The sequence below is a fragment of the Dendrobium catenatum genome, unplaced genomic scaffold (assembly GCF_001605985.2).
Source record: "Dendrobium catenatum unplaced genomic scaffold, ASM160598v2 fragScaff_scaffold_166, whole genome shotgun sequence".
Classification (NCBI taxonomy): Eukaryota; Viridiplantae; Streptophyta; class Magnoliopsida; order Asparagales; family Orchidaceae; genus Dendrobium; species Dendrobium catenatum.
The window spans coordinates 527,142-551,829 of NW_021318628.1; the positions used below are offsets into that span (position 1 = coordinate 527,142).

At 38.9% G+C, this 24,688-nt stretch overlaps 1 pseudogene; it reads left to right on the forward strand.

The window, feature by feature from the left end:
• The window catches only part of LOC110104114, a 92,477-nt pseudogene that overhangs the window by 21,387 nt on the left and 46,402 nt on the right, over positions 1 to 24,688 (forward strand).

Here is a 24,688-nt window from a genome sequence, read left to right on the forward strand (position 1 = left end):
CGGTATTGATAGGTATTGCTCGGTATTGCTAGGTATTGCTTGACAACAATGAGAAATATCGCTCTGAGAAGACCAATACCGAGTAATACCGACGTGAACAAAATCCTAAAGGGAAAAAAGCTCTCGCTCTCCCTCGATACTCAACCAAATCGAATGAAATTTTAAACTTAGATTCTAATAGTGAACAGAAATCATGGGGAATTAATAACTTCAATTGATTCATGATGTAAAATGAACTATTTAGTTCTATGTGTTCTAGCTAGGGTTTAAATTTTTACCTAATCCGCATGGTGGATTTGGGAGATCTTCGTACGGTTGAGCTTGTAGACTGTCCTTGTACATTTTCAATCTTGAATCCTCGATCAAACGAGCTACAGATTGATTGGATCAAGTCTTGGATGAACAAAGCCAAACCTCGGGATCTCGCCACTAAGGAACTTAGCCTCTCGAGTTTTGATTAGGAAAGTTGGTGGGAGGTCTCTAGAGCTCTCACACAAGAAATCTCGGGTTCAGAGGCTCTAGGGAAAAAGTGGTAGTAAAAAAAGTCCTCAATTTCACCTAAAATTCACCTATTTAGATTTCTAAACCCTATGATCAATGGCTAGGATTATTTCCAAAGTGATTAGGAGGGAAAATCCCTTGCCTCAGTCATGATTTGCAATTCAAATATCCCTTGGCATCAATTAGGGCATTAAATGAGATTAAATGGGCATTAATGGGTCAAATTGACCCATTAAGAGCTAGGGTTGACCAAGTCAATGTTTGACTTGGTCAAACTAGTCAATTAGACCCAAGGAGGGAGTGGATTGAGCCAAGAATGAGTTTGGATTTCATTTAAGATTTGAAATGACCCATTAGGGCTCAATGGGTCAACTTGGCTTGACCTGGTCTAGGCTCTACAGACTTGGCTTGACTCCCTGGACCAATTGGGATGGGTCTTGGGGTCTAGCCTGGTCAAATTTGACCAGGTTAACTCTTTGACCTGGTCTGGAAGAAAAATTAGGTCAAAAAATGGACCCCCAATAGGAGCGGCGAATGAGTAGTGAATCGTTTGTATTGGCATTGTCCGAATGAGACAAAGAAAGTAGAGTAAAGATTATGAGTGTAAGAGTACCAAAAAGGTGGAAGATAGTGGGAAAATTTTCTCCTAGCCTTCCCCTATAGCAAGGGCAGAGCCTAGGAGAGAGTGAAAAATAGTAGTGCACAAGAAAGGTATCTTCAAAATAGTTTTCCAGTAGTGGGGTCTTTTTTTGGCCTTACCCTTCAACCTGGGCAAAGCCAAGGAAAGAACCAAAGCAAAAATCATTGCAAGGGTGAAAAAGAGGTGAAGACATTCTCCCCTCATCTTACCATATAGTGAGGTAAGAGCCCAAGGGATAATTGAGAGTATAGGTCACCACAACGGTGAAAATGTATAAGGGGTTTCTCTCCCTCGTCTTAGCCTATAGCGAGGGTAGAGCCGAAGAGAGAACTGAGGGTAAGGTAGTAAAAGTAGACCATATATCTGTCTGACCATATCGAAATAGTATAATAGATGGTAAAAGGGATCCCATTTCCTCCTGCTCATCTAAGAATAGTGGATTGGGGTGACTCAGTATTTGCCAGACTAAATCGAAATAATAAATAGAGGAGTCACGAAATCTGGTGCCTGCCTGATCACAATAAGACACTCAGGGAAAAAGGTGGTAAGGAGTACCTGCCAGGTGCTCTGTCAGGCCCTCTCTACCAAGTAAGTCAAGCTAACTACCTGCCTGACTATATCAAAACAACCAGATAGAAGGCGAAAAGGATCCCGTCTCCTCCTGATCCTTTCAGAATAGTGGATTGGGGTGACTCAACACTTATGCCTGACCTCAACAAAAGTTACTAGTCAACGAAATAGAAGCATGCCTAGTCTTTAACAAGACATCCGAAGTAAAAGGGCGTTAAGGACTACCTCCTAGGAATCCGTCGGGCTCTCTCAACTGGTTAAGAAAAGCCAACTACCAGTCTGACCGTATTTGGACAACAAGGTAGAAGGTGAAAAGGATCCGTATCCTCATGATCCTTTTGGAATAATGGATTGAGGTGACTCACTACTTCTACCTGACCTCAGCAAGAAGCTCATGGGCCACAAAAATGGAAGCCTGCTTAGTCTTTAAAAGGACATCCAGGGTATAGGGGTGTTGAGGACTACCTCCCAAGGACTATGTCAGGCTCGCTCAACGGGTAAGTAAAACAAACTACCAGTTTAATCGTATCTTGACAATGGGGTAGAAGGTGAAAAGGATCACGCTCCTCCTGCTTCTTTCTGAATAGTGGATTGGCGTGACTCACTACTTCTACCTGACCTCAACAAGAAGCTCATGAGCCATGAAAATGGAAGCTTGCTTAGTCTTTAATAGGACATCCAGGGTAAAAGGTTCTTAAGGGCTGCCTCCCAGGGACTCTATCGAGCTCGCTCAGCGGGTAAGTAAAACCAACTATCAGTCTGACCGTATCTGGACAGCGGGGTAGAATGTGAAAAGGATCCCGCTCCTCCTGATCTTTTTAGAACATTGGATTAGGGTGACTCACTACTTCTGCCTGACCTCAGCAAGAAGCTCATGAGACACGAAATGGAAGCCTGCTTAGTCTTTAATAGGACATCCGATGTAAAGAGAGCTGGTAAGGAACTCCTTCCAGGTGCTCTGGCAAGGCTTCTCTTACCCAGGTAAGCTTTAACATCTGCTCGACCAGCTCGGCCTTGCAAAAGAGGAAGGGCTCAAGAACCACTCAGTCATTTCAACTGAGTGAATAAAGAGTCAGGCTCTGATGCCTGCCTGATCATAACAGGAAAATCAGAAGGAAAAAAAGAGTGGTGAGGAGTACCAACTAGGTGCTCTGTCAGGCCCTCTCTACCAAGTAAGTAAAGCAAACTACATGCCTGACCGTATCGAAATAGCGGGATAGGAGGTAAAAGTCACCTCAACATCATCCTGACATGGATCTATGTAGGGATGTGAGGGAGAAAGGAAAGGTGTATGGAAAAATTTTTAAGGGTAGAGCCACCTAAGAAATTCCAAGATAGCATTTTGGTAACCACATGGTAGAGGAAAAATCATCATGGCCATGAGTTTCCAAATGCCGCCAGGCTCTCTTAGGGAACCCTAACCATACACAAAAGGGGAGGTAGACATAAGAATGACGTCTACCTAGAAAGCGAAAAGAGATACACTATCAGTAGAGTGTGCAAAGGAGAAATATCATTCCAAGGGAGTGAAAAGAACTAAAGTAGCGAGGGGGCACCTCTGCTACATAAAGTAGGACTAAGCTTAATATAAATAAAAGTCAAAGGAGTTACAGCTGCAGACCCATACTAACTGATGGGGACCCTGTAATAAGTAGAAGTATCCAAAGGACCTCTCCAGCAGCTAGGAGTCATGTCTCAATGGAAAACTAGTGGGAGAAGACACTGAAAAGCTGACCTTCTGCTAGAAAATCAAGGCTCAAGAAAAAGTGATGGTGGCACCTAAGGCATGATGCCCCATATCACCAAGTAAGAGGGAGAGATCCAAAGTAGCGAGGGAACACTCTCACCACCAAGGATAATAACTCTAAACGAGAAAAATTCATAATGGTAACACCCACATAAACTAGTAGGACCCTATGGGAAGTGAAAGTAACCTCAACACATTCATAAGACTAATATGGCAACCGTGCCTAGTGTATGAATGGTATGATAGGTCATGAAACAGAGTAGGAGACCTAATCTCCTGCTAGAAAATCATGGTTCTCAAAGTAGTGATGTTAACATTCGAGACAAGATATACTACATCACACCTAGGGAGAAAATTCTAGATAGTAAGGGGACACACTCACTACCCAAGGTTAGTAATCATAAATAATATTGAATAATCATCAAATGAACACTAAGGTAACACCCACACAAAATGGTGGGACCCTGTGTGAAGTAAAAGCAACACTACTACACTTCATAGGACTACTCTAGTAGCTAAGAGTAGGGTACGAATGTTAAAGTAGGTCGGTGAAGAAACTTAAGGGGCTGACCTTCTGCCAGAAAATCAAATCTCCCAAGGATACGATGCTAACATCTGAGACAGGATGCACTACATCACAACTAAGGAAGCAACTCTAGGTAGTAAGGGGGCACACTCACTACCGAGGTTAATAATTATGAATAAGATTGATAAAACATCAGAGGATCACAGTGGTAACACCTACCCTAACCAGGTAGGATCCTGTTGGCAGTAAAAGCAACACTCCCACCTTCGTAGGATCACTCTAACAGCTAAGAGTAAGGTACGAATGGTGAAGTATGTAAGTAAAGAAACTAAGGGGCTGATCTTCCGCTTGAAAATCAGAGCTCCTAAGAATGTGATGCTAACATCTGAGGATAGATATACTACATCACAACTAAGAAATAATTTTGATGTGGCAAGGGAGCACACCTGACACCTAATGTAGGAATCATGAGTGAAATCCATGATCATCAGAAGGTCATAATGGTAAACCTACCCTAACTAAGTAGGACCCTACGAGGAGTGAAAGTGATTGTACCACATTCATAGGACCACTCTGGTAGCTTAGAGTAGTGCATGAATGGGAGAGTAGGCTTCCAAAAGAGGGTAGAAGAGGGTTGATCTTTCCTTTGAAAGACCAAAGCCTGTAAGGCAGTGATGCCTACAACCATGGCATGATGTATCACATCACTAACTAAAATAATCAAAATCATGAAGAATAATACATATATGGGCATGCCTTCATCCTTGAGGCAGACATCAAGGTGCCTCAAAGGAGAGGGAAGAAAAAGAACTATGGGGAACTTGTGCCCTTAGAGAGTTTTATCAGGTTCGTCCTGTGATAAGGGCAACCGATTTTGCTCTAGTAAGAGCTTCTCACGTTTTATCATATGTATATTCTTTTATAAGTGAGGGTAAAGTGAATGGTTTTGATATCCCAGATCATGTTCACCACATGAACAATACTTGAAAAAGAGATTACACAGGATCTTATAAGGAAGAGAAGCGTTGGTTTTGATAACCCAGACCACATTCAACTCATGTGAATGAACTGGGGAGCACAATCATAGTGAAATTGATATATAAAAAAGATCAAAATCAGGATAGAGGATTAACATTACCACTCCTGACTAGGAAAGGATGGTATGGACCAAGTATCTCATCTCAAAAAGGGTCTAATCTAAAGACTACGACATCCCCACTCACATTCAACTCATATGAATGGACTAGGGGCTAAAACTATCATATCAGGGCTGATAGGTGGAAGAAACTTAAGTAGGGATGATGGATCCCTATCACCACACCTGACTAGCATAGGATGGTGTGGACCCATTATCATATCTCAAAAATGGGCTTGAAACTTACTGTTTTTGATATCTCAGACCATACTTAGGGTGGCAAGTAAAACTAGGGGATTAAGTCCTACAAAGTGGAGAGCAAAGTAGAAGAAATTCTATGCTTTAGCAGAAATATGATTGGTGCATGCAGATAGAAGTACAAAATATCCCTACGGCGTATTAGCGTATCACCTTTAAGGACAACCTTATACTATTCAAAGAAAACGTCGTGTGGTAGAGGATAAATCATCGTGGCCACACAGACTGCTAAAAAGTAAGAGGGATCCTTTTAGGAGCTACATATACAGAGGGATATATACAGGCGGTAGGGAGGCTCCCTTGTGATGTACTAGACTCAGGCATAATATTTTTTCAAGTACTGCCCATTGATGATAGGCATGGGGTGAATTCCATTTGCATCAACAAGTAGGTAGGAACCACCTTCATAAACTTGCTTTACAGTGAATGGGCCTTCCCAAATAGGCTCAAACTTACCACTTCAACACCGACGTGAAATGATAGGCCTATGCAAAACAAGGACTAACTCGCCTACCCAGAAAGTACGGGGTCTAACAAGTCAATCGTGGTGTCAGGCTATTCAGGCCTGGCATAGCTTAAGGCATTGATAAGCTCATAAATGAAGCTCATCTAAACCATCAAGCTCTTCCAACCTTAGTCGGGCATTATCTTTATCAAATAGATTAAAACTAACTGCCACATGTAGTGAAGGGAGCTCAACCTCAAGTGGGAGGACTGCTTCAACCCCAAAGGCTAAAGCATATGAGTTGGACTGAGTAGGAGTATGGTAGGTAGTCTTATATGCCCATAATGCTTCAGGTAACCTATCATGCCATTCTCTTTTATTTGCAACAAGGATTTTCCTTATTAGTTGAACAAGAATTTTATTAAATGCCTCTGCCAAGACATTGGCTTTAGGGTAGTAAATCAATGAGTATCGCCAATTAATGTTATGACGGTGGGCAAATCTAAAATTTTGGTTCTTATAAAGGGTGGACCGTTATTAGAGATTATATGGTGTGGAACACCAAAGCGATAAATAATGTTATTGTGAAAGAAACGCATCACATTTTTTGATTTAACTTCCTTAAGTGGGACAACTTCTACCCATTTAGAGAAGTAATCAGTGGTGGTTAAAATAAATTTATGACCCTTAGAAGAAGGAGGGTATATAGGACCCACTATGTCCGTGCCCCAGCCTTCAAATGGCCAAGATGAAATAGTAGCGTGCAACGGATTAGGGGGTTGGTGAATCACTGTGCCATGAATCTGGCACTGGTAGCACCTCTTAGCGTGCTCCATATAATCATGGATCATAGTAAACCAGTAGTAGCCAAGGCATTTAATCATGTCTTTCATTTTATGTCTAGATCGAAGGGCACCACGAAGCCCTTCACGCATATCACTCATGACTCTACTCGACTCTTCTTTATTGAGGCATCTCAGTTACATTTGGTCAAAAGAGCATCGATACATGGTTTCATTTACATAGGTGAATAATAGAGCTCTCTTTCTAATTTGAGCGGCGAGAGATCTATCATCTTGAAGCCTACCATGCTTGAAGTATTCTATAAAAGGGCTCTCTCCAATCTGACTCCACATCAATAGAAAATACTGTGAGGGTCTGATTAGGAGAAGACAAGTCTGCGGGGCACATAGCTTGATGATACTGGACAATAATAGACATGGGGTTTTTAGTAGGGTTAACTAATTCTTTTGCTAACTTGGCTAAGACATCTACTTTTCCATTTTAAGATCTAGGGATCTTGGCCAAGGTTATCTCTGGTATAAAGCACAAGAACTCCATTACTTTGTTCTGATACTAAATGAGCTCAGGCTTAAGCACTTTGTAGACTCCAGCTACTTGATTTATTATTAGTTGGGAGTCTCCAAAGATTTTCACCAGCATAATATTCATATGAATGGCTAACTCTAACCCCAAAATCAAAGCTTCATACTCAGCTTCATTATTATTATGATGTTTTGATAAACTATAGGAGTACCATAGAGTGTAACCTTTAGGGGACATAAAAATCAAGCCTAAACCTATCATAATTATAGGAGTTTTATATAGCTTTAAAGCTTTAACTGATGACGCTCCGTCAAAAAAAAAACTTCCAAGTCGGGGACTCCTGTTCATCCCAGAAAGTCAGCTAGAGCCTATCCTTTGATGGACCGCTGAGGAACAAAGGTGATATCAAATTGCAGTAAGATCATAGACAACCGTGCTAGACGACCTAAGAGAGTCGAATGGGTCATCAGGTACTGTAAGGGGTTGAATCTAGAGATTAAGTTATTCTTATATGATAGCATATAATACCTAAGATTTTGTACCCTGAAGATCAAGGCTAAACATTGCTTTTCTATCGCTGGGTATTTAAGCTCTGCAGGTATCAATTGCATGTTGAGGTAGTACATGACGTTCTCCTTGCCTTCCTCATTCTCTTGAGCGAACAATGCACCTAAGGACTCATCTAGGACCATAATATAGAGAATCAATGGCCTGTTTGGGATCGATGCAAATAAAATAGGGGGGTTCATCATGTAGCACTTTATACTCTCAAAGGCCTCCTAATAACTCTCATCCTAGTGGAATTGGGCATCCTTCTTCACTAGTGCAGAGAAAGGATGACACCTACTAAAAACATTGGGGATAAATCTCTGTAAGAAAGTAAGTTTATCCTGAAAGGATCTCAACTGGGTAAGACTTTTAGGGGGTTTTAAATCTACTATGGATTTGATCATAAAAGGGTCTATCTCAATGCCACTGTAGCGAACTATGAACCCCAAAAAATTTTTTAAACTAACTCTAAATATGCATTTTAAAGGATTCATCTTTAAATCAAATTTGCTCAGGCGTTCAAAAATGATTCGTAGATCTATGAGATAACCTCCACGGACCTTGCTTTTGACTACAAAATCATCCACATAGCATTCAACTTGCTCGTGTATTATCTCATCAAAGATTACAATCATTGCACGTTTATAAGTGGCCCCAGTATTCTTGAGGCCGATGGGCATCACCATGTAACAAAATACACCTATAGGTGTACGAAATGTAGTGAACTTCTCATTCTCGGGGTTCATCTTTATCTGATTGTAACCAAATGAATCATCCATGAATGAGAATATGCTATGGGATGATGCTATATCGACCATAAGCTCGGGGATAGGAAGAGAGAAATCATCCTTAGGATATTCCTTATTCAAATCATGGAAGTCAATATAGACACTAATCTGTCCACTCTTCTTCCAGACTGGAACAATATTTGCAAGCCAAGTAGGGTACTTCTCTTCCCTAATGAAACCAGCTTCTATAAGCTTCTTGGTTTTAGCAATCACCTGTTGTTCTATCTCTAACCTCATCCTATGAGGTGCTTATTTAACAGGAACTACATCAGGCTTAATAACCAACTTATGGACTACTACTTCTGGATTTAGACTAGGCATCTCGGTATAGTTCTATGCAAAACAGTCTCTAAACTCTGACAATAACTTGATGTATTCTTGATCCTCTGAATCAGACAATAGGGCACTATGAAAAATAGGCCTAGGATCTGACTTAGTGCCTAAGTTTACCTCCCATAGTTCATCCATGGCAGAAGTGATGCCATCTTCAAACTCTTATGGAGCATCAAGTATTTTATCTACCTTACTATCCGGGATATCTTCATCGGCAAGAGAAATAATTGGATAAGAATGAGAAATAGCCTAAATATTAGCATTATTAGATTGACTCAATCCCATATAGCTTACAACCTCAACACCTTGGGGGAAGTCAGTTCTCCAAACACGGGCTTATTGTAGAGCTTGTTCATCAAGCCAAGGGGAAGGAATAAGGCCTCGCTCAACAAAACTCTCTACGATAGGTGAAAAGAAATGAGGGGCACTTTTGACCTCTATCTCCATAGCGGTCTCCCTCGGATCCTGGCTCACAGGACCCAGTGGTGTAATTATACTATGGGGTAAAGAGGGACACTCAAATCGTGCCGGTCAAAATGTCTTATATAAGTCAGGTATAGGGTTTTCATTAGTACATATCGGACCATCATCACTAGTGGAGGGAGCATCAGGAGCTCTTTGATTGGAATCCTCAACTCCTTTATTATGTATCTGATGGGGAGAAGGTTGTCTGTTAGTAGTCTGAAGTCGGAGATCGTCCTCCTCATCTGAGCTACTATCGACAACTAATCCACCCTTAGTTATCAGATGACTACAAAAGATAGGACGTGAATCATAATGTGTGGAATATGGAGTTGATAAGTAATTGTTTGACGAAGGATGCCAATCACTTCATCGTCCGAAGAGTCAGACTCTACAGTCAAAGAAGTGTAAATTTGTCGGGGAGATGTCCGAGTGTCATAGTTCCTTAGCTTGCGGGTCAACCCTCTACCTCTGTCTCTACCTCTATCTCTACTAGGGTGTACATCATGCCTCACTACAAACTAAAAAGGATCTTTATTAGAATGTGTAGTGGAAACACCTGGCTCAATACTAACCTGTGATGGACCCTACGTTGGTGATTGTATAGGACCCTGTGTATGTGATCACATAGGACCCTGTACAATACTAGAGGGTGTCACTGGTGATTGAGCAGGTGGAGATTTATGAGTCTTTCGAGGTACATAGTACTTGGCATCATCGTAAATAGAAACCTCATGCACGAAAAAGGTCTGGGTACCTCCAGGAATGGTATACTCGGTATCATTTCTCATAAACTTCATACACTGGTGCAAGGTGGATGGCATAATTCCATACTAATGGATCCAAGGTGCCTTCCTAAGAGAGCCCTATATGAAGTATCAGCCTCAATTATTTGAAAATTTATCTCAGTTAGGAAATTTTCAAATATTAAAGGCAGGGTGATAGACCCTAGAGCTCGCTAGCCTTGGTCATTGAAGCCCTTCAATATAATCTTGTTAGAAATGAGCTTCAAATGACATAGGGAGAGGCTCTTTAAAGTTTCATATGTTAGGAAATTTACTGAAGCCCCTTGGTTAATGAGGATCCTGTTCAACTCATAACCATTGACTTCAGCAGTGACATATAAGGGACGATTATGCTCAGAAGTCCCTAAGAGAATATCACGACTAGAAAAGATAATGCGTGACATCTCTTTCAAATGGTATGCATCACCAATGAAATCAGAAGCAAAGAAAGCTTGATAAGACTCTAGCTCAAGTAATGCTTTTATCAGTGTCTCTCCCAAGTCAGGGGACATCATCAAAGCACCATAGATGCTAAGGAGGGAAGAAATATTCCTTACATGAGCCAACATATTGTAATCAACCTCCAGCTGATAGCCTTTCCCTTTCTCCTTAGACTACTCTTGGGAGGAAGGGATAGGATCATCCTGCTGGGTAATAATATTTTTATCTTTTATATTTTAGCCAACCTAGGTGGAAGGATCTTCCCTGAATGCAAATGAACTTTCTGTATTGAGTTATCCTCAACAAGATATTCATTTGGTTCAGTGGTGGTGGCTGGTGTTGGCTCTAAGAAAAGTGCTTGTAATGGGTTCTCGAATTCATCTTCTGAATCCATATAACAACCATCCTCTAGAATTACAAAAACTAGTTCTTCATCAAACTCAAACTCATCATCAGAATCATTAACATATAAAATAGAAGAAGGGCGAGTGCTAGAAGAAATTGAAGTAGAAGTAAATGTAAAAGGTACAGATGACCAAAAGTAGCCAGAATCTCCTTCTTCTATTATTTCATCATCAATAGAAGGGAGAACAAAGTCCTTTAGCGTAAGTGCTGGAAGGAACCCTGTCTTCCCCTCTGAGGTTACAACAAACTTCTTTCTTTCATACATTTTTCTAGTACAAGTAAAAGTTGAAAAAGTAAAAGAAGAAATATGCTTATCTTGCACTACAACAGAAGAAGAAGAAGGGGGAAGTGCTGGAACAGTAACTAAAGTGGCAACTGTCGACTTTTCCTGGGGTGGCCTCCTCTCAACTGCCTCTGAACTCTCAACTGCATGATCGATCATCTTCCTGGTCTTCTCGGAGAGTGCTAACTGCCACTCTCCCTCAAAATTGTGGGGTGATCTGCCACTATTTCCCTGACTGAAACTTTAACTATCACTGTAACTGGGACTATGGCTAAAACTATTACCTGGACTGGAGATCTTCTGAACTGTCTGAGTAGCAATTCTTAAAGGCTTCACCAAATCACTGTCCTGAAGGTGTATCTATCCGGTTTCCATCAACCTCTTAACTCTATCCTTGAACACATAGCAGTCCTCTAACACGTACCCAATGTATCTGTGGTAAGGATAATAGAGTGGGTGGTCTGTCTGTCCCTCCTCCTACATTCTATTATTGTTTGTGAATGTAAGGATATTCTTCTTAGTAAAGAACTTAAAAATTTTTCTAACACTTTCCTTTTGAAGGGATATTCCTTACTAAACTTCTCCTGTAGGTACTACTGACTCTCTAGAGTTCTACGGGAGGTCCTGGGTTGTATTGCTGGTTGACCAGAGGAGTGTGACTATTGCTACTGCTGTGATCTTAAACTTACTAAGGGCCTATTTCCCTCATATGGTGGTTCCTAGGTACTATGTACCTCCTCTCTTCTAGGTGGAGGTGCCCTTGAAAACTCATGATACTGAGGTATACGTGAAGGCTGACTCTCAACCTTAGGAGGGACTGCATCAGGTATGCTATCGTCTAAACTTATAACCTTGGTCAGTAATTTTAGAAAGGTTTGAATGGTGAAACCCTTCAGATATGGAGCGATGGGACCATCTTTATTCTTTAGTAAAATCTTAACTGCTTGCTGTTCCTGTAACTGTGGCTCGCACTATAGGCTGCGGTTCCTCCATCTGACTATGTAATCTAAAAAACTCTCTCTAGGGCACTATCTGGTCACAACTAACTCTCTAACTGTAACCTAGTGCTATGCACTCATAATTCTCTATATGAATATTTTCTCCAGCTCAATAAAAGTTTGTATTGAGTTATTGGGGAGGTCGGCGTTCCAAGCAAACACCACCCCCACCAAGTTGCTGACAAAAAATCTCAATATCAAAGGATCATTCCCTCCAATATTGCAATATATGGCCCAATACTGAGCCACATGATACCTCGCATTCTGAAGCTCGTAAAAAAATCTAAATCTAGGGGGAATTAAATCAGGGGGTAGGGCTCCTACTTGTACTCAATTGGGTAAGGATGCCCTATACTAACTGCCTCTCCAGCCTTCCTAGAGGAAATCGCCTGCTCTACCTTCTAAGCAATTAAATCCTGGATCTGACCTACTACCAACTGAGCTGGCTGGCTCTATACAACTGGAGGTACTGTCAGAACTGCTCTTTGGACCTTATCCACTCCTACGGGGTCTAGTGCAACAGGTGGTACTATTGGCGGGTCTTTGGAAGTACTGGTAGAGGTTACACCAGTCATCTAGGGCATCACCCCCAAGGCTATTAACTATGCAGTTATAGCTGCCATGGCTCTAGCTTGTTGCGGATCTATTTTTATGGATTATGATTTTGATGATAACAATCACTCTTATTTCTATATAACTTTCTTATCTACTGACATTTTAGGTCCATAAGATCAGACTGCAATTTGGAGCCAGCTCAAGATTGGGTAGCTAGGCCTAAGTCAGTTTGCATCACTTTTTCCTTTCTTGATTCTATTGTATTTGGTGTGACTCCTGATGCTATGTAACTTTGCACACATAAATCTTGGAAGATTTTCTATCTGTTTCTTAGAGTTTATTATTTTTTGTAATATCGTCTGGGATGATATTTATATAGGCCTGGACGATTGGTTCAAAAATAAAAACCCTAATTAGAGCATTATTCTCATTAAGGCAGTCATCATTAAGCCGATCGGCTTGGATGATCCTTGTATCGAAAGGCCGATAGGCTCAAATCAAAAAGAATCAGCCGCCATGATCAATTTAGGAATTCTTTATTTCAGGATATCGGTCAAGATGATATATACATTGGCCTGGAAGATGTAGCGTAATTATGTCTAATTTAAAATTATGGAAAGCATTTAAGGCTGATTAATAGGATCACATTGGCCAAGCTGATAGCAGGATCACCTAGGATGATGTCCTGGATGATTGACATTGGCCAGACTCTATTCTGGGCGATGTTCAAGATGATTGTACTCAGATTTAAACTAATCAGCCAAGACGATATTGTATCGACCTGGACGATGTAACCTTTTTTCTTCTAATCATCCCGGCTGATTGAGCTTCTTTTATACTGATCGTCCAGGATGATATTCCTATTGGCCTGGACGATTAAGTCAGCAAGTTGCATTAATGAGCTCGTTTTGAGCTCTTCTATTTAAGCTTTGACAAAGCACTTTGTAAGTGTCTTTGGCAACCAATATAGCTTCATTCTTTTGGGGGAAACTTTAAGAGATAGCTTGAAAGGGAACGAGGAACAGGTGAAATTTGAGAGAGGGAGAAGATCCTGTGAGGGGGGACTCAAGGGAGTGTGGAGGGGGATTCCATACGGTTGCTCTAGCAGGCTTGCACCTTAATACTGTAAGATTCAAGGCTTAACTTGAGGGATGTTAATAGAAGAAGAAGATCTCTTTGGTGTCAAAGAACCTGACGACTCAGCCATATCAAGGAACGTGGAAGTGATTTTGTAAGGGCTTCTCCACCAAGCTGTGGGGGCTAAAGGAGAGACACTTAGTTTAGTGCAATACTCAGAGGGTGCCTCCGAGGAGTGGACGTAGATCATGGTTTGACTGAATCATTAAAAATCTGGTGTGTTCTTTCCTTTATTATTTTCGTATTTATTTTTTTGCATTGTGTTTTCTCTGTAGTGAATCTTGGTTAGTGTTTTTTAGAATGTTATTTTAAAATATCGATTCACCCCTTTTTGGTTAGCCTTGGGACTAGTTCATAAGGGCCTAATATCCCTAATGAACTTTCAAGTGGTATCAGAGCAGGATTCATAAAATCTAAGTTTTTGAAAGCTTTTGAATTTTTGATCCATGGCTAATTTTTCTGATCATAATATTGCGAAAGGTTATTCAATCACTATATTATATTTGTTTGAAAATATTACTTTTAATTTTTTGAAAATTTGCATGTCTACTTTCTTGCAGTCTATTGATTATCTAATGTGGCATATGATTTTAACTGGTTATTCTTTATCATCACGTGTTATAGATGAAATTAAAAGTGATATTTCTTTTAATCCATAGAATAGGGAAGAAAAAATCAATACTCAATTGAATGCAAAATCTTTGAATTATTTTTTATGTGCTTTAAATTCTGAAGACTTTATGTTAGTTTCCATGTGCACTATTGGTAAGAAAATTTAGGATAAATTACACACCATATACGAAGGCATTAGTGAAATCATGTAATCCAAGTTGAATTTTTTAATGCATGATTATAAATATGTTTGCATGAAACTTTATGAGATGATCTTAGACATGTATACTAGATTTACTCAAATTGTTACATCATTGCATGCATTAGGTAAGGAGTTTTCAAACTTTGAAAACGTCAATAAAATTCTTCGTTGTTTACTTGATAAGTTTGATGCTAAAGTTGTTGCTATTTTTGAATCAAAGAATTTTAATGAGTACTCTATTAATAATTTGATTGGCTCACTCATTGCCTACGAGCAAAGTTTGGGTCAAAGAATTTTTGATACAGGTGAAACGATAGTACTAAATACTGAAGTCATGGAGCAAATTAGCTTAGTTGGTGATAAATGTGATAGCTTGTCAAGAAAATTAAAGAACTCCCCAAAGCATAAGCATTAACAAAAGTGGAACAAAGAAAAAAATGGTAAGAATGTTAAGAATTATTCTGACGTTGTTTGCTTTGGATGTAAGAAGTCTGGACACATGAAAAATTAGTGCCCTAATTTGAGTACTCTTCCTGCATAAGGAAAGGGCAAAGCTAAGAAAATTGTAGAAAGGACAAATAATGAAAAGCAAAAAATCTCATGGATAGACCTGGTTTCTGAAGCATCAGACCAAGGGAAGAATGGTGTTTAAAAGCCTTATTTATTTTGTGTTGTGTTTTAGTTTTTTTTTTCTTTTTTTTTCCTTTTTCGTCTTTAGTGTTGTATTGTTTTTTTATTTGTTTGTTGTTGTTTTTTGTGAAGTTTTCATTAATCAACACACACATATCACTTTTTGAAGATCTTTTTATAAATGAAAAGTTTATCTCTTGTCTTTCTTGAATTCTTAGGTAAGTTGTGGTTGACTTCTCTAAAAACTGTCAAAGAAAGGAAACTCATGATTTTGACTCTCAATCTCTATTTCTTAAAAGAGGTTATTCTACTTTTGATTTAAAATATTCATCATATTTTAAATTGGATTTTGAAACTAAACTTTTTCACCTCCCTATATTTTATCTATCGCATAGGAATCTTTTGCAAGTTGTTGAATCTATATCATAATTTTCTTAATTAAGTAGTCCAATTTGTCAATAGAATGGGTTTACTTTTGCTTTTAAAATTTTAGAAAGGCAGCATAATCTAAAATAAAAAATAAAATTGGCCAATAACGCCAAATAAAAAAAAACGCCAATGACGCCAAATTAGGAAAGATATATAAAGTTTATTAAAAAGTAAAAGATGCGCAAAGTGTGCCAAAAAACTGACAAGATGCATAAAATGAGCACACAAAGAGTATGTATAATTTTTCCGGGTTTACTTAAAGCTTAAGAAAACCCTTGATATTTTCGGTACTTAATCTTGAAAATCATATTTTTATTCACCAATTTTTTCATCAATCTTCTATTAGATATATTTTATGAAAGGAGTTTTGAAAAATTAGTATTTCTTTTTCTAATTTATTCCTTGATTTAGATATTGGATTAAAAAATTTTTGAGCCTTTAAAAGAAATTGAGTTTGGATTAACAATTTCTGAATTTCTTACCTTTACTGGAATATGCGTAATGAATCCGTTCCTTACTAAGTTTTTAATTAAAATTAAGAGGTAATTTTCTCATTTTTTTTAAAAGATTTTCTTTCGTCCCCCTTCGCTTTTTGGTAATATCAAACAGGGAGAATGTATTATTGTATTTATATCTTTTTCTCTTTCAAAAATTAAAAACAAAAAAAAAATTTGATTTTCCCTATTTTTTAAAGTTTTATTCTAGTGAGTGGGAGATTAGGAGAACATGATTTCTTTTTGCAAATTCAACCTGTAATGTTTTTCATCTTCAAAAAGAGGGAGATTGTTGTGGATCTATTTTCATGGATTATGATTTTGATGATAACAAACACTCTTATTTCTCTACGACTGCCTTATCTACTAACATTTTAGGTTCACAAGATCATATTGCAATTTGGAACCTGCTCAAGATTGGATAGACTAGGTCTGAGTTAGTTTGTACCACTTTTTCCTTTCTTGAGTCTATTATATTTGGTGTGGCTCCTGATGCTATATAACTTTGCACACACACACCTTGAAAGATTTTCTGTTTATTCCCTAGAGTTTACTATTTTTGGTAACATCATTCGAGATGATATTTATATCAGCCAGGACGATCATTTCAAAAATATAAACCCTATTAGGGCATCATCCTCATTAAGGCAGACATCATTAAGCCGATCGGCCTGGACAATCCTTATATCAGCCAAGCCGATAGGCTCAAATCAGAAAGAATCAATCGCTATAATCAATTTAGGTATTCTTTATTTCAGGACATTGGCCATGACGATCTATACATTGGCCTGGACTATGTAGCACCATTATTCCTAAATTAATCTGGTAATTATGGAAAGTATTTAAGGCTGATTGATATGATCACATCGGCCGGGTCGATCACAGGATCAGCCAGGACGATGTTTTAGGTGATTGACATCGGCCAGACTCTATTCTAGGCGTTGTTCAGCATGATTATACTCATATTTGAACTAATCGGCCAAGATGATATTGTATCGACCTGGAATGATGTAACCAATTTTCTTCTAATCGTCCTAAATCATCTTGACTGATTGAGCCTATTTTATACTGATCGACCAGGATGACATTCCTATCATCCTGGATGATTAAGTCGGCAAGTTGCATTAATGAGCTAATTTTGAGCTCTTCTATTTAAGCTTTGATAAAGCATTTTGTAAGTGTCTTTGGCAGCCATTGTAGCTTCATTCTTTTGGGGGAAACTTGAAGAGAGAGCTTAAAAAGGAGTGAGGAACGGGTGAAGTTTGAGAGAGGTAGAAGATCTTATGAGTGGGGACTCAAGGGAGTGTGGAGGGGGATTCCACATGGTTGCTCCGGCAGGCTTGCTCCTTAATACCATCAGATTCAAGGCTTATCTTGAGGGAAGTTCACATAAGAAGAATATCTCTTTGGTGTCAAAGGACCCGGTGATCCGCCGCACCGGGGAAGGTGGTGATTTTGTAAGGGTTTCTCCGCCTAGCTATGGGGGCTAAAGAAGAGATCCTTAGTTTAGTGTAATACTCGTAGAGTGCTTCCAAGGAGTTGACGTAGGTCATGGTTTGACTAAACCACTATAAATCTTGTGTGTTCTTTCCATTATTATTCTCGTATTTATTTTTTCTCATTGTGTTTTCTCTATGATGAATCTTGGTTAGTGTTTTTTTGAATGATTTATTTTAAAATATCAATTCACCCCTTTTTTGTTAACCTTGGGACTAGTTCATAAGGACCTAACATCCCTAACAAACTTTTATAGCCATCTCTGCCATCTGTGCTAGAAGGTTCAGAACTGTAACATATGTATCCACTAACCTGGGAGATCCACCCACCTCGGGTTCTCCCTACTTATCCTGGTCCTCAAGCTCTCTCTACTCATCTGAGTTACCTCGATAGGTGATCACATAGACCCGTTGCACTGGTACATAATCATCGGACTCTCCTCCTAGTGTATCATCATCCTCTAAAAAAGATCATCAAAGTGCCTCTATGAAGGGACTCATAGGAGAGGTGATCCTATGAGGGCTGGGAGCTAGCTCTATCTCATCACGCTCTGGTGATCCATCAGGAGTGGGTACTAACTCATCATCATAAACCATCGGGACTGCCTCGGACCTGAAAGGAGCTACAACATCCATCAGATTAACTATGTCCACTGGCTGCTCTGTATCTACTAGCAGTTCTATCTCATCTAGTTGAAATGGGTTGATAGGAGTGCCCGCCTGCCGACATCTCCAAACCCACATACTGCGGCAGGCTTCATATTGGCAACCGGCTGCTGAGGGGCTACTACTACTGAACCGATCTAGGGCCGAGCAGGCTCTTGCTGTTGTCTCTATCCTTTGTGATGTGGGCGTCATCCTACAGCAGGAGTAACTGCTGGTGATCTAATGACTGGAACTATTTCTACTGGCTGCTGAGGTGTCTATCCTCTCTGCCGACTGTACAGCCGCCTCGCAGTCTATTTTCTCAATTAAAAAGTAGCATGGGAGATCTATCAGATTAACCTCTCTCGACTGACAACCCCTCTTCCATGATCTAGGCGGATGATGTTTCAAATCCTCTAAAAGAGGGCTCGAACACCAGTGTCCTTGGGGATCCTAGCCAAGGGAAAAGTAGTGGTAACATGAGGGACCGTCACAATGCGGGCAATGTCCTCCTCATCTCCACTATAAGTTAGTGGAGAGAAGCATCCTCCCTGGATCGCCTCTATCTCAGGAGCTACTACAATGTCTGGGGTGAGCGTTACTACAACTCGTCGTGGTCTCCGCTTCGTGGGAGCCATCGTCCTCTGAACTAGCTCCTAGTAAGCTATTGCCTCAACCATCTGCTGCCTAGCTGCCTCAAATGCAGCCAGACGGAGCCTCCTATTCCTATTCCTCCTGGCCCCTCTTCCAAGGCCAGAGGTGGAGGTAGACAGAATATCTAAACCAACTGCCTGAATGGCAGGGGGAACAAGAACAACTGGAAGTGTCGGGGTCTGCCCGATAATCTCGGGGTGAGAAAGCCGAGCAAAAATAGAAACCTATCCAGAAGTGGGCGAGGGCGCCTCGGTCTGGGCACCCATCTTGCTAGTGGAAGTTGAAGGGGGAACTCGAACTCGACATACTTCCGCCAAAAAAGTGGGGGTAATAATAGCACCAGACTGTTGGTGCTGAAGTTCCGGAGCAACCTGTGCAATAGAAGCGGCAGCTACTGGTCATTTAACCGTAGGTCGAACTGGTGAAACGGGGAGTGGCCTGGGCACTGGTCGCCTAGCCTCGGGGCACACTAACTGCACAGGTACAGGAATAGGAGTAGCAGGTGCCCGGGCTGTCCGCCGAGCAGCTGGACATCCAAAAGGGTGCATGGCTGTGTGTCCTCTCATCTAGGGAGGAGAGAATCCAGCAGCCTTGGTTAGGGTGGGTCCACCAAGAGTGATGAACGCTGAGTCCATGTAGGAACCAAAAATGATCGCTCTAGTGGGTGTACTAGCGAGCAGGGACTCAGGAAGAGTCACCCGTGCGTCCGAGCCGAAACTAAAGGTAACAGACAGAACAAAGGAAGCCATGGCACTGCTGCCAAGAAAGGAAAGTGAAAAGGTTAGAAATTAAAATTGAAATCAAGAAAGAAGGTAGGATTTGATAAAGATAGATAAGAATGGATAAAGGGTTGGATAGCCTACAAGGCTGGAAAGGAATAGAGTTAGGGGAAACCCTAGCTAAGGGGAAGGAACCCTAACTAAGGAAAGACCCTAACTAAGAGTGGGACAGATTTTATCTGAGGAGTGCCAATCCTGGAGTACACACAAGAAAGGATAATATATGATCCAATGATGGAGAGAGAAACTTGTCCCACCATGGTCACAAGAAACCTGGGGACCTTCGAAAGAGTACTGCTCGTGAGCCTCGAATGCAAAGGGTACGAATGCACTATCTCATAGGACAAAATGATCACAGGCCTTTACTCTCGACATGAACAGGTCAATGGGAGGGCAGATTAGATCGTGCATACGACTAACTATTCGGGATAAGGGCTTTTGCCAACGCATCTCGATGGGTAGTAATATACACGACCTGATTATAACGGGTTTCTCCCACCTGATACATCAGCTATATACACAACCTGATCACAGTCACGGGTTTCCCCCACCCAATACAACGGCTCGAGTGGGGTTTAGTAGATATGGGGCCAAGTTTACCACGGGCACAAGCCCCCGTGGTTAATTACATCTCAAGCCAGAGCCCGAGAAAACTCTCGATTAAGGATCATATGTTATTCTTCCTAAAAATGGGATTGGCACGAAGCTGTAGACTAAGAAGTCCTACTCAAAGGAAAGAATGGTCTGAAGGGCTGAATCAATATGCATGGTTCACATCAGCATTCGGAGGCTCTAGAGTACTAAAAAGAAACTGGATAAAAGAAAGTCAGACAATCAATCACATACGTGGATGGAGGTGGCATCATCCTGTGACGTATATAAGTAGTATTTATAATCCCTGAAAGGAATGGACCTTTCTACTATTTAAGGCATACTATTAGACTGAATATAGTAGCCTCAAATCCTAAATCTAGATTGGGCTTAGCATTCTACACAACATTACGACCCGTGTCCTAACTAATGCAGTGCAAAGATCTGGACTTATCTCGGTCTGGATTGGAAAGCCAGCTAACCACCTTATCACTTTAAAACCATGTTATCAAGTCAGTTATGAGAGATGGGTGGGTGGTACAGTTATTGGAAGTATGAACAATATCTAGAGAGATTCCTAATTGGTCCTAGACTTATGTGGGTTGAATGCCCCTAACTAATATAATTAAAATTTTATTAAATTAGTTACTAATGCAACGCATGCTGGTTGAAAGGTCGAATCATGAATTCTTTGGATTTTAAAAACAGGCTTATATAAAAATAATTTTTAGAAAAGACTGGGCCTCCCTTGGTCCGGCATTTCATGCTCATAGGCCAGATTATCCGGACTCTTCCCGCAAGCAGGGAGGTGTCTTATAAGAAGGTGATAGGAGATGCAATATTATGCATGCGACCCCGAATGGTTCTGGCGGTTCCCTAGAGTCGTTAGGTTTCTATGTTATTTAAATCTTAAAATTTAAATGTTAGTTATGAGTAGAAAAGTTTTGTAGTCCTTAAAGAGCCTAACGGATATCCATACTAAAACAAGATCGACATGCAAGAAAGAAACCTAAGAAAAGCAGGTAATTTCTACTGCGCAGTCAAAATAAATACATCAATATAAATAAACCAATCAAGTAAATGTCCATAGGCCAGCTGCCCTTTAATTATAACCGAGGGTATGCAAAAAGTAAAGTGGCCAGGCACCACTGCCAACAACCTGAATTTCTAAGCCTACGACAGACGCAAATGACTTTCAGTGGGATATTGGTCTTCAAGTCTTCAGCTCTTCAGTCTTATTCTCCTTGGAATCCTTGGAACACTCCTCCTTGGACTCCTTAGATCTCTCATCCTTGGACTCCTTGGACTCCTTGGATTCATCGTGGCTTGAATATTCAAACAAAGAGACAATTCTCTCTTGGTAGGAGGTATTGCCTTTTCTCTTTAGATATCTAAAGCCATCCAACTCGATCTTCCAAATGGAAGAAGACTCTCTCCTATGAGGACGCCTTCTTCTTTTGGAATTCGAGTTGGATAAGAATATCCCAGCTCAAATGTCAATTTCATAACTCTTAACAAATTTATTACAAATAAATTACATTAATTGAAAGCAGTAAATTTAGACTCTCCTGCATGGTTTTCCTAATAAAAATAATCCCAAGCAGTTATTATATCATCACAGGTAATTATATAAAAATAAGTACACATCATAACCAAACTTGGCCATGCTCTTAATGATTGAGGGCTAATGTAGCTTCTGGAGAACCTGTAGCAGTTATAATTTAATGATTTTTATTTTTAACCCTCATTTATTTAGGGGGGCTAAGCAAGCACCTGAACAAAATAGTATTAGAAATCATGACAGTTGCCCCCCTTTTATTTAGCAGTTTGCATGAGCATGGCCTCTTGCAAGAAGAACTATATATATATATATATATACTAACCTAGGGATAAACTAACATACATCACATAAGTCCACAGAGTGTAGGGAAAGTAAGCAAACACACCAATCAATTTCACACAACATGTAGTGAAAACCACGAAAAGCTCCGGCACATAGCAGAAAGAAATAAACACTGACCTAGCCTAAGTCTAGAAGTGGTGCCCTAAAAAACAATTCTATATGTATGTATGACTGGTGTGGCTTGGATATGTCCTAATTTGGGTAGTTAGTTAATGATACATAAAGTTCATGTTTGTTATAGGACAGAAAAGGAAATTTTAATTAGAGTTTAAATATAAATGGATTAAGGTTAATTTTAGCTAGTTTAGTTGATTGATTAGTTTTAAACACTTGGGGTAGTGATATTTGAAGTTTAAATTGCATTAGTCAATTTTGGAAAGTCCCGGGTTCTCCTAAGTGCTAGGTTAAGGGGGTCCAAAAGGTCACTATGGGAAATAAGTTATGTTTGACTCTTCTAAAAATTTAAGTAAATATTATACCTTTAGGTGAGTAGTTAGACAAGTAGTACACTGGATTTGGTGTTTCCTACGCAAAGATATGAATTTTCTAAGTTTCGGGCCTCAAACTCAAGGCTAGGGTTGACCAAAAAGTTGGCTTTCTAATTTAAGTTGGTTTCTGGAATCCTACTATTTTTAATAAATACTAGACCCTGATAGGAGTCTAATTCAAGTGAGTTTTCCTAATTTGGAATTTTTTACAATTAGTTATGAATTTTCTAAGGATCGGGTATTTAAGGGAATTATCTAAATTATCTAATTAAGGGCTAATTTTATGGTTTTGATCCAAACTGATTGGAATCACCTCCAAAAGTCAGGAATGACCTGAGAAATTGATTCCAAGTGTTTGGATAAAACTTGAGAATTTTAATAACTTTAAATGATTTATTAGGGGCAAAAAGGTAATTTCATCCTATGTTTAAAATAAGAGTCAATATATAGTCAAACTAAGGAGCCCTATTTATCTAAGATTGGGGATTAGATTCTGAATAGTTTAAGGTATGGTAGGTAGTTTTTTGATTGAAATGAATTTATTATAATTTTTAGTAGATCTCAAGGCCCTATTTAGTAGGTGAATTAGGGTTGGTTAATTAATGAGTCTAAAGTCTCCTAAAAATTCCTATAAAATTTTGAGGTATTTCAAATGTCACTAGGTTTAAATATTAAAGTTTTCATATCAATCAGTGATCTATCCTAGCTCCTAGAAATTTTCTAAGTTCACTAGACGGGTCCTTAATTATTGTCCTTAGGGTATCACTACGTTGTAGGAGTTTAAAAGTAAGTTTTGACTAACCCTCAAGCTAACAAATGCATGGATTACACAAACAAAGTAAACACACCATGTCCTTAGATCTAGGAGAGCATAAATTAAGTGATGGTGCATCCTACGCTTGAAAACTACAATAAAAAGAAAGTCAGTACATCTAATGAAGGGATTAATGAATGATTGGTACTCAACCATTCACTAACCCACTCCCCCATTATTGCTCTTCATACATACAATCCATGTTTAAAATTTCATTAATAGTGGGTCTCCCGATATTAGGATTTAATTATAAGTAGTTTTAAAATAGTTTAAAATACTTATAAATATATATAGATTTTAGAAAATAATCTAATTAAAAATAGATTAATTCATAATAAATACATAGATATAAGAGAGATCCACTGACCACCCAAGCGAGGTTTCAAAGTAGTTTGAAAATAATTTTTAAATTTCAAAATGATTATTATAATTAATTTAAATAATAATACAATGCTCAAATAATTGAACATGATAAAAATCTGCCAGAAATAACAAAAGTGTTTTCTGAAAATACTTTTAAATGAAAATACAGATTCTTTTAAAAAATTCAAGGGGTTATACGTTAAAATCCGATTTGAAATGAATAAGTTATAATTTATGGAAGTTTAAAGGTAATAAAAGATATTTTAAAAAAAATAATTAATATTTCAAAGTAATTATTAAATAATCAAGTTAAAATAAATAAATTTTTGAAAAATAACATTTGATTAATGACATAATAATATTGGCACTAATTTTAGAATAACAATATTAATAATATTTAAAGTAGTGGAGATGATTAAAATTATTATAATAATAAAAATAATCATATAATAATAGAAATAGCCAAATTAACAATGATAACATTAAAGTAATTATTTTTAAAAGTAATAATAATAATGATAATGGTGACCATAATGATAATAGTAATAACAATTTATAATAATAAAAATAATAATATAATAATAATAAAATAATAATCATAGTAATTTTTAAAATAACAAGATACTACAAAACAATAATTATAATAGTAGTAATTTTAAAATATTAATGTTAAATAATTTAAAATAATAGTAATAATAAAATAT